The sequence below is a fragment of the Mesoplodon densirostris genome, chromosome 14 (genome assembly GCF_025265405.1).
Source record: "Mesoplodon densirostris isolate mMesDen1 chromosome 14, mMesDen1 primary haplotype, whole genome shotgun sequence".
NCBI classification, from domain to species: Eukaryota; Metazoa; Chordata; class Mammalia; order Artiodactyla; family Ziphiidae; genus Mesoplodon; species Mesoplodon densirostris.
In genome coordinates this window covers 27,160,913-27,174,026 of record NC_082674.1, presented here as the reverse complement: position 1 = coordinate 27,174,026, position 13,114 = coordinate 27,160,913, and positions in this window count along the sequence as shown.

Genomic DNA, 13,114 nt, shown 5'->3' with positions numbered 1-13,114 from the left:
CTACTCCATGGTATTGCTGCCTCGGCATCCATTTTGTTCGGCTAAGTGGCCCTCTGGGTGCCTTAAACTGACACTCGCCCCTCATACAAGGGCATGCCCTAGAAAACAGCCAGAAGAGTCACAGGTAAGTTAACTTCCTGATATGACTTCCCCAATAACCCTTGTGATCAAAGTTTCCCCTACCTCCAAGAGCCCTGTGTCCCTTAGTTAGGAGCCCCAAACTCCTAACGTGGAGCTTACCAAAACCCTGCTTCTTTTGGTTTGAATTGAGCCTTAGCTCAGGAACCCCAAAGCATTCCACCCACGGATTCTACCCTAATATAAGCGTGTGCCCCAGCTCCTGTCCCTGCCTTGACCTCCCCCTCCAGGGCTGCTGAGTACTTCCCCCAGGGTAAACCTCTCCATTTCAATTTCTCTTGTGGTCTTTTGTTTTGCTCACCATCCTACACCTGGGGCTCTACTTAACAAATGTTAATTCAACAAAGTCACAACAACCCCCAAGACAGATTACAGCTGGTCAGTTCTTCTGTATCTGTGGGTTCAAAAAAATTTTTTTCGGAAGATCCCAAAAAGCAAAACTTGAATTTGCCATGCACTAGCAACTATTTCCATAGCACTTCCATTGTATTAGGTATTACACATAATCTGAGATGGTGATTTAAAGTATAGGATGTGTAGTTTAAACGCAAACACTATGCCATCTTACGTAAGGGACTTGAGCATCTGAGGATTTTCATACCAGCAAGGGTCTTGGAACCAATCCCTGAGGATAGAGAATACTAAGGGACGAAACTGCTCTCAGGCGTGTGGAGAGTTGAATGTGTGGGGAGGGGGCACCCTGAGGGAAGGAAATCAGCTGGAGTGAGTCCTTGAATAAGGGGAAAAGGAGCAAACATAGAAGCAATAGGGCTTCCCTGGTGGCGCAGTGGTTGAGAGTCTGCCTGCCGATGCAGGGGACACGGGCTCATGCCCCGGTCCGGGAGGATCCCACATGCTGCGGAGCGGCTGGGCCCGTGAGCCATGGCCGCTGGGCCTGCGCATCCGGAGCCTGTGCTCCGCAGCGGGAGAGGTCACAACGGTGAGAGGCCCGCGTACCACAAAAAAACATAGAAGCAATAGTGACGGTAAGGAAGGAATGGGGTAATCTCAACTCACCTGTATGTCCCTGAATTCTCTTGCTGATTTGTGAAATCAATCGGTGGCCCCACTCAACCCAGACTTCTTGACCTTTTGCCTAAAGACCAGTTTGTGCCTAGCCTTGCCACCTGCTCCTCATTTACTAGTGATAAGGAAAAGCAGCAGTAGTATCTGCAGGATCCAACAGCTAATGGCGCTCACGAAGATATGAAAGACTGACTCGGAAAGCACAATCCACACGCAAAGGTCAGTTGCACACGCCTCCCTCCCCTCCTTTTCCCCCTTCTGGAAGCTGCACAGGAAAATTTAGAGAATGATCCAAGTCCTGGTTCCCCCGCGCTCTGCCTCCCCACCCCCGCCCACGCCTCCAGAAGGACGGAGCAAGTTTGTAGAATTCTCTTCCTCAGGTGTCCCTACATTCACTTTCACAGCAACCTTTCTCTTACCTTCTCTTCTACCTCTCTGCCAAATGTGACTTAGGAAAATCACGCTCTATTTAGGAACCAAAAAAACCTCCTAATTATGGCTACACACTGAAGAGCAGCGCTAGAGGTACTCGGTCCTAAGGACGGGAAAAAAAGGAGAATCCAAAGTTTAGAAGTTAAAATTAGACACAAATGAAAAGGCCTTCGCCACCTAAGAGTCACGCAGATAATAAGGCCGTCTCCTGAGAAAAGAATTCCATCTATTTCCTCATTCTTCTCCAGTGAAGTTGCTTTCCTACTGACATTAGCAAACAAAATAAATACAATTTATCTTTTATGCTTGTCCCGGCATCTGATAGAGCACCTGGCACTTCCTAGATTCTCTATCAGTGCTTTTGCTTTGCGTAGATGGAGATTGTAAGTTGATTCAATATATTATTTTTCTGTTTGGGTTAATTATTCATGTATTATTAACGTATAAATGTAATGTAGTTATTAACAGTATTAGTGCACGGTATAATGTATTAATGTAGAGATGATACATTAATAGTTATATTTCATTGTAAATGCATTGGAATAATTTAATAATTAATACACATTTATAATAAATTATAATGATTTAAGCATAATAATTTAATGTAATACATTGTGAATACATTGTAAATACACGGTAATGATTTCATTGTAAGTATATGAGATATGATATTTTAGGTGCACATACTAGTCACTCTACAACTTTGCTTCTATGGGAAAAATGAAAAGTTTATTCAGAGGGCCAAGAACATTCTTAAAAACAAGCTTTTGGAACACTTCCAATTTGTATATCACGCAATGGATGATCATTATTTACATTTTAAATGTCTTTAACTTTTATTTTGATTTTAGAATTTTCTGATTGCTTTAAATCTAGCTCTGTAATCAAACCTTCATGGAATAAGAAATGAACCCAAAATATGATCATTTCAGTTGGCTGTGACTCCTTGCCAGGACTTCAGAAGCCCTTGTTTCCAGGTCTCTTGCCATTGGCGGGGCCTTAAGAACCTACAGTGTCTTTTAGTTTTATCCACTTCCATTGGTTCTATTTTTGTATATCCATACTTAGCACACAGAACTATCTTTGTCACTCCAGCTGACTGGCATGAGAGTCCCCAGGGCATAGTAGTTATACAAGATTATTGAAGCATACTTCCTACCCTTCAAATAAGACAATGCAGACTGCAGAAAAGACATCAGAAATGGTCACAATGGTAGAAGTGTGTGTGTGTGTGTGTGTGTGTGTGAGTGTGAGTGAATTGCTAAAGATTTCTTTCTTTGTACTAAGTTTTATGCATTATTAAGAGCACAACATCTATAATGCTTTCTAGAAGTTCATTTAAGGCTGTGTAATATCTGTTACCATGTCTAAATTCACTTGGAAACATCATGATAAAATAAAGTTTCTTATAATCATATAACCCAGATTTCAAAAATTGAGAGTTTTTTAAAACCTCTATTACCCTTATTCTCAACTGAAAAATCCATCGTTACTCGCAGCATTCCAGTTGGTCCAATGAACAGTTGGACTGTTCTAAGAGGCCAAAACTTAGAAACTGTCAATCCTTTGCTTGCCTTTCAGTGATTCAGTTTTATTTGATACATGTAAGAGTGGCCTGCTGAGTACATCAGAAAGAAGACTGTGAGTCCTGAGCAGACAGCAGAATCTCACAGCCCAAACTTCACATGCCATTCATGTAACTGCGTAGCACTGCAGCTCTGCTATTGAGATTTGCACTGCCTACTCCAGTAGCCACTAGGCACCTTAAGCCACTGAGCACATGAAATGAGGCCCGTCTGAACCGAGATATGTAGCAGGCATAAAACACACCCTGGATTTCAAAGACTTGGTACCAAAGAAGAAGGTAAGATATCTCATTAACAATCTTTTATATTGATTGCATGTCAGTGATAATGTTTTGTATATATTAGGTTCAACAAATGAGATTCTTAAAACTAATTTTTACCTGTCTCTTTACTTCCTTAATGTGGCCACTAGAAAATATAAAATGACATTTGTGGCTCACTTTATATTTCTATTGGACAGTGCTTGGTCTAGAGGCCTCCCCAACAAATTGCATGACCAGTAATTAGTCTTTCAGATTGGAAGTCAGAGCCGCTGCAGAATTTTACTCCAAATTGGGCTAATCAGAGGAGAATATGACCAGGAGTAAAGATTAAAGCAGCCCCTACATGTTTAGTTTTCCCAAACAAAGCATTTTAATAATACCCAACAGGACAGTTAAGTCATGTCTAAGGACACAAGTCACTGGTTGAGATACTGATAAATGTCACTGCAGTGCACGTAGTACCTGCCTTACTTAGCTCTTTCCCAGTTGATAACTCATCCTTCATTTTCATCTCAGTCGTTGTTAACTGTACTCATTTCATAGCACGGAAACAGGAGAGTGAATCATGAATTCACTTGTTTTGACTTTTTATTGTTGGTTTCCCCCACCATTGCTGTTAAAATGAAGACAAGGGATCTTTTCACAGAAAATAAAAACGTGAATTTGATTTTTTAAAATTTAATGGAAAACAAAACTTTTAAGATTCTGTGTACGGGCAACAGGGGGCTAGTTATTATTATAGCAGCATTGTAACTGGACACGTCATGCACATGGAGAAGTTTATACTGACACTGAATATTAACATACATAAAAATTCAGTCCCAAATCACTGATGTGGGATTACCAGATTACTGAATTAAAAACACATTGGGGGTCACTACTGCCAGCAAAGAGTTGTGTAACTGCTGGTAAAAACAATAGTGATTTCAGGAGTAGATTGAAAACAAAACAATAATATCTTTGTAATGTTCTGAAATTGTTACACTAATAGAACTAAGACAGGCTTCATTGCATTTCCCAGTCCTATTTGCTGACCATCTTGTCTGCCCATAATTGTTTTCTGACATTCATTTCCTCCAATTGTCAATTATTGCTAAAACAATTATGAAAAAAACAAGTGTCTGTCTTTGTTTCCTGTTGCCCATGAATACAGTGAAGTCATAGACCAGACTAGTGCATCATAATCTTTTCCATTACAATGAATTATGCTGTCACAAACAGGATACAGTGGTTTACTAGGCAAAGAAGCCAAAATGGGGCTGAATTAGCACAAACCTGACTGTCAGCCATGACAGCAAACAATTAGAGCACTGGGACTTAGTTTTCCACTTTTTCAAAACATACTGGTTTTTGTACCTGATTATAAAAGTACATGGATAGACCCAGAGACTGTCATACAGAGTGACGTAAGTCAGAAAGAGAAAAACAAATATTGTATAATATTGTTTATATGTGGAATCTAGAAAAATGGTACAGATAAACTTATTGGCAAAGCAGAAATAGAGACACAGTGTAGAGAACAAACTTATGGATACCAAGGTGGGGGGAGTGGGATGAATTGGGAGACTGGGGTTGACATATATACACTACTATGTATAAAATAGATGACTAATGAGAACCTACTGTATAGCACAGGGAACTCTACTCGATGCTTTGTGATGACCTAAATGGAAAGGAAATCTAAAAAAGAGGGGATATATGTATATGTATAACTGATTCACTTTGCTATACAACAGAAACTAACACAACATTGTAAAGTAACTATACTCCAATAAAAATTTAAAAAATAAAATAAAATAAAAGTAGTATATGCTATCCCAGAGACAAAGTAGAAAATAAAAATCACCATTACCTCACTGACCAGAGATTCTTTTTTTTTTTTTTTTTTTCGGTACGTGGGCCTCTCACTGTTGTGGTCTCTCCCATTGTGGAGCACAGGCTCCGGACGTGCAGGCTCAGCGGCCATGGCTCACGGGCCCAGCCGCTCCGTGGCACGCGGGATCCTCCCGGACCGGGGCACAAACCCATGTCCCCTTCATCGGCAGGCGGACTCTCAACCACTGCGCCACCAGGGAAGCCCCAGAAATTCTTATTGTTAACATTTTGGTGTACGAATTTTTAGTTCTTAACTCTTTTTCATATATACATTTATAATTTTTAAGAAAATGGGATCACACCATGTACATAATTTTTTGTCTTCTCTTTTTCACCTAACATTTACTACAAAGAGTTTCCAAAGCCATTAAATATTTTAATGTAATTTAATGGCTATTTGTAATTTCATATTGTGGAATATTATTTGGCAATTCCCTTATTTTGTATATTTGTCCAAAATTTGTCTGTTTCAAATAGATAAACTTTCTTTTACATACATTTTTGCCTCAATCTATGAATATTTCCTTAGGATATATTCCTAAAAGATAGACTATTTACTTTATATGTATATATATATATATTTTAAATTTATTTATTTAATTTATTTATTTTGGGCTGTGTTGGGCCTTTGTTGCTGCGCGTGGGCTTTCTCTAGGTGGGTGAGCGGGGGCTACTCTTTGTTGCGATGTGTGGGCTTCTCATTGCGGTGGCTTCTTGTTGTGGAGCATGGGTTCTAGGTGCGCAGGCTTCAGTAGTTGCAGCACGCAGGCTCAGTAGTTGTGGCTCACGGGCTCTAGAGCACAGGCTCAGTAGTTGTGGCGCACAGGCTTAGTTGCTCCACGGCATGTGGGATCTTCCTGGACCAGGGATCGAACCCGTGTCCCCTGCATTGGCAGGCAGATTCTCAACCACTGCACCACCAGGGAAGCCCCAGACTATTTACTTTTTAGTAGAAAAAATATTGTGTATTTTGAAATAAATATTTAGAATAAAATATCTAGGAAAATTTCTTAACAATCAAGGCACAGATGTGCATTAAAAATTTAATAACCAAGCTTGATATATGTACTTTCCTAACAGGATAAACAAGTGAAATATTTTCAATGATTACAAAGTTTAAGATAAATCTAAAACGGGCCTATCCAAAATGCCCTTTGGCCAGCCAGCTGTAAAAGTCTAAGTAATTCCACAAAGTCCTTTTCCAGAATCTTTTAGCACAACTAGCCTCCAAACCTTTTAGGAGCCCACAGATGATTCTGCAGTGATTCTGTGACCTCTTAGTTTCCTAAAGAGTTTGCTTCTAGTGGCTACCTGCACTGTCCCTGACCTGGGCTGAGCATTGTTACCTGGTTCTGCCACTAGAGGGAAGCCAAGGACAGGGAGAGGTGTTTAACACCCTTCTTGGTCCTGTTTTCTCTTCGGTATGGTATAACCTTTATTTCATAAGATAACCGAGGAGAAATCTAAAAATGAGGCACTGAAGGGAAAAACAATTTAAGTAATAAATATACAAATAAGTAAAATCAATAAGAAAATCTCTGTGTATAAACTATTCCCGTTTCCTCAGAGAGATTAACCAAAAGGTGCAGAATTGTGAGGGCTACCGCAGTGAGGAACAAAGACCAGGCATCTGGTTAAAAAGGTGGTTACAGGGCTTCCCAGGTGGCGCAGTGGTTGAGAGTCCGCCTGCCCATGCAGGAGACACGGGTTCGTGCCCCGGTCTGGGAAGATCCCACATGCCGCGGAGCGGCTGGGCCCGTGAGCCATGGCCGCTGAGCCTGCGCGTCTGGAGTCTGTGCTCCACAATGGGAGAGGCCACAAAGGTGAGAGGCCCGCGTACCACAAAAAAAAAAAAAAAAAAAAAAAAATGGGTTACAGCATGAACAATTGTGCCCTTAGATCTTTGCAGATGGAGAAAGTGAATCCACAGCAGATACATTCTCCACGGGAATGAGTGGGTACATGGCTTTGAGCTCATGCACACCTGGCTTCCATTTTCTGTCTCTAGCTAGGTAATCAAGGACAAGTCACTGAACCTCTCTGAGCCTTAGTTTTCTCATTTATACAATGTGTCTAGCAATGGAACCTGCCCATAGGTGGTTTTGAGCACGAAATAAGAGAATGTATATTAAAAAGCTTGGCATATAGAAAATTCTCCATCAATGTTGGCCGTTGTTATTTTCCAGCCCTCATCTTTCTCCTAAGCTGTTTCCCATTTCCAGCTGTCCACTTACTATTTCTACTTGATTATCCCATCATCACCTCAAATTTAATATGTCTGAAAATAAAATCCTTGCTTCCCTCACTAACTCCCTGACCTGCTTCTATCTCTTTGGCTATTTCTTTGAATGGACTCTAAGTAAAACATAATATCCTCTCTAACACTTCTTCTCCTCCTAAAACCATATCCAATTTGTTTACAAAACATGTGGGATTTGTTCTCTAATGTGTCTCCAATCTGGTTGGTTTCTTTCTCTCTATTGTCACCAGCACCCAGACCTTGGTGACCTGCTCTTTGCCCCAGCAGGTCCTGCCTTAAATGGGCAGATCTTATTGATGTCATTTCCCTTCTCAAAATCCTCAGTGGCTTCCCAGTGTCTTCAAATTAGATTCTAACTTCCTTAGTCTGGCATTATTGTCCCACTGCAGTCTGACTTCAACCTCCTCCAGATGCTTTTCTCTTGTTCTGTATGGGCATTGCCCCTGCTCCTATCAAGCTGGTTGACACAGAGTTCCCTGGTAGGGTTGCCAGTAGGAAATAAAAACACAGGACACTCAGTTAAATGTGAATCAGATAAACAACAAATATATTTTGTATAAGTATGTCTCATGCAATACGCCTCATACACACCAGTGAAATAGGACATACTCTTACTAGAAAAAGTATATGTCGTTTATCTGAAATTCATATTTCAGTGGGAATCCTGTATTTCATCCAGCAGCCCAAGTATCAATACATTCCTATCTCTTCCCACGCACACAGCTCCGTTCTTGTCTTGGATGCTCTTATCTCTTGCCATACCCATCAGATCTCCCTCTTCCCTTCAAGGCTCAGCTCAGCCTCATCCCTCCATGAAGCCTGCCTGGATCAGGTCTTCCTTATCTGTACTTATTATCTACATCATTCATTTGGTTCCATATATAGGATGCCTTGTGTTCTGTGTAATTCCCACCCTCCAAGTAAATGTTGAGTTTATCAAAGGTAGAGAATATATTATAAGTAGGAGAACTTAACAACTATGCTTTGGTGGTGTGGTGCTGTGCTGACCTGTAATATAGGATGTGAGAGGATGAGAGCACAGGAGAAAGAGAACATCCAGAGGCCACTAATCTGGATTTAAGGTGCTCATAGACCCACGAAAATCAATTTGCAACTCCCCCTCCTTCCATAGCATCAGGCCAGGTGGGTATGGCTGCCTGGCCTTGGCATGCTTCTCCCCACACCCCCCCTTCAATACATCCTACATGTTGTGGATTACATTTGGTAACTAAATTTCTTAAAACTCCACTCTATCTGAAGAGTAATCTGATTTCACTTATATTTCTATGTGAGAGTCGGGGTGGCTATACTATGCAACCTGTAAACACATAGTGATTATAGGAGTTATGCAGGAAATGAAGAAATAAATGACTATTTAATTAATAGAGAAGCTAAAAAAATTGGCAATTTTTTTTTTTCAGAATTAGCTAACTCTAATAATGTACCGTATTCTCAGGAGCTTGAGAATATATCAAGAAAGCTATGGGGCTTCCCTGGTGGCGCAGTGGTTGAGAGTCCGCCTGCCGATGCAGGGGACACGGGTTCGTGCCCCGGTCTGGGAAGATCCCAAATGCTGCGGAGCGGCTAGGCCCGTGAGCCATGGCCACTGAGCCTGCGCGTCCGGAGCCTGTGCTCCGCAACGGGAGAGGCCACAACAGTGAGAGGCCCACGTACTGTAAAAAAAAAAAGAAAAAGAAAAAAAAAAAAAAGAAAGCTATGAAACTATTAAGCCTTTCCCAAGAAACCTATTTTAAATAACTGGTATTTCATGGATACATTTATAAGCATCTATGGGCAACCAGAAACCAATGACCAACAACAGACTTTTAAAAGTGAAAAAATACATATTCTTAGAATAAAATACGTAACTCATTATTTTATCTATTATTTAAACCTTCAATAGTGTTTAAAACATTTTTATTCTCATCATGTAAACATATGAATGTGTCAAGTGAGAACGTTGTTTTGAAATTATAAGAGGAAAGATTCAACATGAACAGAAACCAGGATCATTGTAAGCAATGTCCCTATCGCTGATGCACCTGGAGTAGCAATTAATTAGGTTACCTCAGACTTTTCTTTGTGGAAATAATAAAATGGATTCAGCACTGAATTCAGGACTTTTCAGCACTGGAATGTCCTGGAAACAAGGGCTAAGAGTGTTTTATTTCTTTCTTCAGACCCATCATATTTGTCCAGATTAATTTTATTTCGCTCTATTTTTTACAACCTAATTTTAACTAGGAAATATTGCTCTTTCTACTCAAGAATATTATACTTTGCTATTTCCATGGAATGAATTATAATTTTCTAATCAGAAGAAAATAACCCTTAAATTATTCCATGAAAGAGAACAGCCAATGCGATCCACATTGAGACAGAACTGAGCCTTGGCCTCCTGCACTAGTTGCAATCTGGCTGGCTCAGCTTTTCTGGCTTCTAGCTTTGCTATCTTCTTAAGACAGATTCTAAACATACCAGTCTCAAACTGGGATAAGCCAAAATAACAGCAACACATTTCCTTTGGCTCTTCCTTTTCAGTAAACCACCAGAACCTTATTCCTTTGTTTGACATCATGGTAACATTAATCACGTTTCTCCAGGACACAAATGTGGATATTATCAGCGGTGAATGCAAATATGGTGCATCATCTAAACAAACGTACTTGTTTGATGGCAAAGAACGTTAACAGAAGTTGGAATGTCTCTAGGAGCTTTACAGGTTTTTGTGGGCAGCATCAGCTGCTCTCAGATTTAATCCATTCCGTTTCGACCTTTCCACTTCCAAACCCATGGACATTTTTTCAGGTCACTCAGAAAATATATGTTGAATGAATGTTTTGAAATAATAACTTAAATGTAAATAATTATTGTGAACAGTTTCTATCACTGGAGCTGTTATTAAGTGCTGTTTTTTGTGCTGCTAGAGGGTTTTTCTTGGTCTGAAAATGAATGTTCAGGAGAAGCTCTGTATTAAAAAAAATTAATCTTCACATAATTTTATATAAAATTTAATTTTTAGTTAAAATAAGTTTTCTAAAATAGACCACTTTTGCTTGAGGGCCTCTCTATTAAATGTGTTCTAAACCAGTATTGATCCCCCCAAAATGGTATATGGATCACTCATCAGCACTTTGAAAAGGGTAGAAAAACAGACAAATATCAAGAAATTATTTTTCAAAAATGATCTTCAATGAAATTATGTATACTGTTTAATCCCCTGGTGATAATCAAACCAAAGAAAACTTAGTGGCTATAAAGCTATCTTAAGGAAAAAACTACTTTAAAAACATTATTGTTAAAAACCGAAGATGTCACAAGTGAGGCTGATTTCCACATTTTTTCAGAGATATAAGCAAAGCTTATGAGCTCTTCATGAGTGTCCGCTCTCAAATTATACGCACCGTCTGGGGCTAATATCCACAGTGCATAATATGCATGTAGACACAACAATAGACGGTCTTAAAAAGGACACTTACCTTAACTCGCAGGTGTGGAATCATTTCAAGCTCATCCCTCTGTTGAATCTTCTCTTTCCTTCTGCTTCACCAACCCCTAACAAGTTTCTCTTCCACATATCTAAACACCTAGAGATTCCTGTTCTCTCTTTTAAAATGCTGCGTTCACCTTCATTGCCCAAATCCAGTTCAAAAATGGGGAGAGTAAAAAATTCGAATTTGCAAGCTGTTTATGCCTAACGACGACAGCGAAGCTGCTAAGCTTTGAGCTCACTGAATTAAAGGTTGTTTGGCTAAATGGCAGGCACACTTCCTCCTATTCTTTCTGAACTTAGTTTTCCTGCCTCCAGCGGAGCTTTTTCCTTTCCTGGGCTATAAATAGGCTGGTCGTAAGAGTCCGGAGGAAAGAAGAAGGCAGGAAATACATTTGATTTCAAAAAGCCGTCTTAGGGTGTGTGTGTGTGTGTGTGTTTCTTTCAAGTGAATACCAATAAACAAGTTAAGGAAAATTCAGCTTTGGTGTGTGCACCATAGTCAATATTTTCTTTGATTTCCTATAACCTCAGTTTGGCTATAAGCTGTCATTTCTCATAAGCAAAGCTTGGGTTTAGAGACGTATTATTTTCTATAAACCATAAAAAAATCTACATCTAAGCCATCATTTTTCAAAGGATTGCCAAATAAATCAAATTTTCCGGGGGAACTGAGGAAAGGGGCAGACAAGGGGGCTTACCGTAGTTGTTTCTTTTCATTCAAAAGGAGGTGAAGCAGTACTTTTTGAAGCAAGATTCAACAAAAGGAAAATATCAGGTGAACAAGAAAAGCAGATACTTTTGCTTGGATGAAAGTATGACGTCGAATTTATAAGCCAGTCAGCTATTTGCACTAAATTAATAGATTGTCCACAGTCTTGCTACTCAAAGTTGTTTAACTTCTCTCATAATTATATGCAACACAAAGTAAAAGAAAAATTAGACGTCATTTTTCACATGTCAGAATGGCAGATCAAAATTTTGGATATTGTATGCTACCATTAAAGTGTGGAGAAATAAGCATCCGTATAATAGTAGATGGGAGTGTAAACTGGTATAGACTATTTGATAGAGGGCAATTCTCAACCTCTTTCAGAATGTTAAGTGCACATACTCTAACAAGATACTTAAACATGCTTGATTCTGCAAAGCGGGAGTGGAGATCTAGAAAGGGGGAACAGTTTAGTTTCTGATATACATATTTTGTGCTCTTTTAACTTTTATACTGGGTATGCCATGCTTTAAAAACTTATTAAAAGGTAGAATTCTTAAAACTGTTATTACTTAAGTAATAAATAATAACATAGGATTCATAGGATTCTATTATCTATTTATTATCCATCATCTATCTGTCAATCATTATACACTTACCGTCTCAACAAGCTTTTCTTTTCATTGGTTTACATTGGATAACACTTTAAGAAGCAACACTGGAATACCCAGGAATCTCTTGGCGGGGGAAGGGCTGAGTACTGAGAGCACTGTCCACAGATCAATAGCATCAGTAGCACTTTGATCAGAGCCTCCAGGGCAGGGCCCAGCAATCTGTATTTTAACTCCAGATGGTTCTCATGCTCACTAAAGTATGAGAAGCACCAGACTATAGAATTATTTTGTTTGTTTGTTTATTAGTATCTCACCCTCTAAAAAGAATTTGAGAGTACAGCTGGGTGACAAGGGTTAATAATACCATACTGCATATTTGAAAGTTACTAAGAGAGGAAATCTTAAAAGTCCTCATCATGGGCCTCCCTGGTGGCGCAAGTGGTTGAGAGTCCGCCTGCCGATGCAGGGGATACGGGTTCGTGCCCCGGTCTGGGAGGATCCCATATGCCGCGGAGCGGCTGGGCCCGTGAGCCATGGCCGCTGAGCCTGTGCGTCCGGAGCCTGCGCGTCCGGAGCCTGTGCTCCGCAACGGGGGAGGCCACAACAGTGAGAGGCCCGCATACCGCAAAAAAAAAAAAAAAAAAAAAAAAAAAAAAAAAGTCCTCATCACAAGAAAGAAAATTTTTTGTAACTATGAATGGTGGGGATGTTAACTAGA